Source organism: Pinus tabuliformis, chromosome 4_1 (assembly GCF_031772625.1).
Source record: "Pinus tabuliformis cultivar Carrire ecotype Pingquan chromosome 4_1, CPIR1, whole genome shotgun sequence".
NCBI lineage: Eukaryota > Viridiplantae > Streptophyta > Pinopsida > Pinales > Pinaceae > Pinus > Pinus tabuliformis.
Window position 1 is genome coordinate 257,416,426 of NC_142303.1, and position 4,632 is coordinate 257,421,057.

A 4,632-nucleotide genomic window follows, 5' to 3' on the forward strand; every position below is an offset into this window, starting at 1 on the left:
CCTATGTTGACATGTAGAAGATGCCAAATTATCCCATTAACCCTGTACCAATTTGTCAACTTTTCTGGTTCTCTTCCTCCCCTCTTTTGAAGATTTGGGTTGAGTGGGTCACCCCACTCAGCCTCGTGTCTGCTTCTCCACTTTTGGATGCTCCACAACAACGTGAAGCTCTACGTGGGGATCCTCCTTTGGAGCTAGAAGCTCCTCCTCTAGTTGGATACTCATCTCTCACTCTAGAGAGCATCTCATAGCCTTCTCCTCATCAAATTTGACATCTCTTCTCAATATTGTCACCCTAAGTGAGGGAAAATGCACCCAGTAATTATGTGGTGTCATTGTGTATCCTACAAAGACTCCCATCTCAGTTGTAGGCTCAATTTTATTTCCGCTATCCTTGGAGACATGAAAATACACTATAGTTCTAAAAATTTGAAAATAAGATACATCTGGCTTTCTCCCAGAGAAAGCGTCTTCAGGTGTGATCATGTGAAGTATTCTGTGAAGGCTCGTATTCTACAAATAAGCTGCAATTTTGCATGCTTATTCCCATAAATTTAATGGATTCCATTAATCATGCAATATGGCTCTTGATTCTCCCACTATGCTTTTTTTATTCCTTTTAGCCACTCCATTTTGCTATGGGTTATGGGGTTCTATCAATTCTTTTTTAATCCCCTCGTTGGCACAAAAGTCCTTGAAGGTGTGTTGTATTGAAAACATAACACCCACATTTTATTCTATCGTAATAGACACAGGGACCCTTTTGCATGCATTTAGGCTTTGAGTGTTTATTGCTTTAGTTTATCATAGTCATCTTTTTCATTAATTCTTGTTTCATCTTCCCTTATGGTTTTCAATTTTTCCTTAGTTTTACAATTTACAATTTTAAGTTAATTAAAATATTCATTTTTCTAAAGTTAATAAACTTGTAATTATTATTTTGTTCTAATTAGATTAATTAATAAAACATAGCCCCCGAGACACCAACATTCATATATTAACCATATTTTAATGAGGTAAGTGGCTTAGCCATTTTTAATAAACATACAAATATAAACTTCGAACCATATGACAAATGTCTTTAATACAAACAAACGAATATAAGTTTCAGTGATATATATTATAAAGTGGTTGAAGCATTATGGAGGACCCACATACCACATAACCCTCTACACTTCCTTATATCGAAGAATCCCTCATATCAAAGTTTTTGTTATGTGTCACCTCTTAAAAATTCTGATATGAAAATTCTTCGATATCCATGCCGCTCTGATTTCTGATATGCCAATCACTCTGATATTCAATCTCCACTCTCTGATAATAATATTTCCCTATCGTCAATATCCCAATGTACCTCCTTCTTTGACTGTCCATATTTGCCAAGCTTCGATAAGTCGAACCCGATATGCGTATTAACTATGGTCTAATCGGAATATCACATCTGAATGTATATCAAATTTTTTTAAATGGTAACAACTGTAATACATCAAATATCAAATCTCTGATGCAAACCTAATATATAATTCACCCGATGAATTTATTAAAGGGAGTTGATTACAATATCACATCCACTCCATATCGGAGCCGCCCAATATCACAACTATTTCATTTTGTCTCATGTTAAAAGTTTCGTTATCCATTTCTCTAATACCTTTTAACATCATCCACTTGGCATTTACATAAAAGGCCGCTCCTATATTTATTAAAATTGCTATTTAAATGGTTTTCGGGTTTTATGTTAGATATTTTTCTTTCAATTCTTATTTAGTTAAGTATAATAATAAAGATCTTCTATGTGATTTTTGTAATAGGGCATAATGTTGTGCTCAGTTCATACTTTTAAAGGCCCCATGCCATGTGGAAAATATTGTTCAAAATTAACTCTATTGTTGTAACGAACTCCATAACAAACCATGACCAATAAAAACTAATCAATCCTTCATCTAACAACAAAGTCAATTGGTTCATCTAAAGAAAAACACTTTGTTGCAACAATTTCCAAATTCGGCTTGTGATCCAACATAAGAAAACCCTCCAAATTCATTAACTTTGTATTTCTTGAGAGAATCAAGGGAGACTGTTAGCTCTGTAAATCTTATATCAAAGGGGAGAGAGGCCGTGAGCCACTCAAGGGGGATTGTTTGTAGTTCGATTTGTGCAATAGCACTACTGTTAAGTACAGAAAGGTTGATTGTCGAGAAAACAGAGGGGTTTTGGCTCTGTTATAATTGCTTAACACTCTTGTAGGAAATGTGATTATGGGTCTAAGCTACTCCATGACTACAAATTTGTAATGTAATTTTGGCACTATTTAATGGATTTTCATTCTTGTATACTATAATATAATGTTAATTTTTTATATTTTTGTCAAAGTTTTATAATTGGTTTTGATTTCTATTCTAAGTAGTAAGTTTCTTTGATCTCTAGCACTATTGTTGAGTCAATTGTGATATGTTGCTAAAGTCTGTAGGAGCTATCTCCAAGAGGTAGAATGAGATCGAAATCATACATAATTCATTGAATTATACTTGTGGTGAATGATAACTAGTTATTATTCATTTATAGGTGTATTTTGATTTTATTTGTATTAATTGAAATGAACTATTTCTTTTGATTAATACAAATTTTATAATGAATTATGTTTGTATATGGACTTACATTAATATCTATTTACTAAATTAGATTCATTTACATGGTTGTTTTAATCTTTTAGGAGTTTACGAATTATTTTGGAATTCATAATCGAATATTAATTCTGATTTCATCCATAAACCAATCTTTTCCCCTATTTTAGTTAACCTGGTCTCAGATTAGGAGAGGGTTATCCCACTCTAGTACGGGATAGGTTTTTCATGTTTTAGACTAGTTCTGCATTTACATCTTAGTTTGCATTAAGTCATTTCTTAAAGAGGAAAATAAATCATTTAATTGCAGTTTGATCAACCTTTTTAAATCGATCAATAGATTAATTATTAGTTTAGGCTATATTATTTTTAGATTATATTAGATTTATGTTTAAGGGTAACTGGACCCAGAACCAGTCGAAACCACCATCTTCAATGGAAAAGGAGCTGCTTTAAGTTCCCGACTGGGTGGTCTCCCCTAATGTTGATGGAGGAAATTTTTGCTGATCAACATTTTTGGCGCTCGAAGGAGGGCCTGAGCTAGTTGATTTGTGTGAAGTCTTGTTTTAACACTTTTAACTAGTCATGTCTCCTACATGCATACCTGGTTTGGGTCACGCTTTTAGCTTGTGCAAGCCTACCAGAGGTGTGTCTCAAAGAAACAAGTTGAATCCATATATGAATTTCAATATGACGGTGAGAGTGACATTATTTCTTCTTTAGATCATGTTAATAAATTTATACACAAATGCAAATGTTTTAACATCACTAAAGACAATGAAATTTTTAGTTTGCTTACTATCACGCTTCAAGGAAGGATTCAGGAATGGTACAATATGTTACCATCCAAGTGCATTCACTCTTGGAATCACTTCATGAAGGTATATTTTATGCTCATCACAATTATAGTTATGAAAAATTGTGCTCAAAATTTGATAACTTGACAATATTTGAGGATGAAACTGTTACCAAATTTTCTGATAGATTTATGTTATTATGCTATATATTCCATCACGACGATTTAATCCCTAAGCAAGTTTTAACTGAGAAATTTACGTCTGTTGTTCAAGAACATAATGTAAGAACTTACAGTGAACATAAAGAGGAATCACCATCAATAAATCTTGATTCTAAAATTGATATTATTGAACCTTTAAATGAAAGTTATAATCTTCCTCAACCACCAACATTAAGAGAGAATTTTACATTTGAAAGTGATTCTATGGTACCTGTTAACACCCAGGTTGTTCCCTATGACTCCCAAGGGAATACGGCCGGGGTAACCACTAACCAATCTTTGGACGACAGTTTCTAGCCAAACTGTAGTCAGAGAGGGCTCTCTCTTTATAATTTATCTCTGTTTGTAATGATTTTAGGCTAGCTATAAGTTCAGGTTTGTTTTGAGTTTTTTGCTTGGATGATAATTTCAGTCAAGGTGCTTATGTATTTTCCAAAGAGTTCTAGTCCATTGGGCTATGGAGTCAGTGGTCCTTTAGATGCTTGATGTGCTGTTGTGACACTGTAGTGATGCTGCAGAGCCAGATTAGTGTCTGAGAAATAACTTTTGTAATAATGATGGAATGGAGTGTATCCAGTTAGTGCAAGGCAATTAAGAATCTTATAGTTAACTGTTGGAGTAAGACAGTGAGAATATTGACCCAGGAGCATTTAAGAATTTCTAGGTGATATTCGTACACATAGAATTAACAGACACATGAGCAATTAAGAATTCATGTACATATTTAACCCAGAAGACAAACATTTACAGTAGCAAAAATTGAGCACAAGGTGTAATAAAACAGATCTTGTACTATTCTTTTTCTTCACTGCTAGCTTAGTATGAGATAAGTATGATTTGATAAACATAAGAAAAACAATAACAGAGTTTTGAAGAAAACTTGTTATTCCGTCAGACAGCACAGGAATTCTGCATCAACACAGGGAGCATCCTCCAGACATCAAATAATTTCAGGAAATCACTGAGCTCATCCAGCCCTTTGTATTAGAT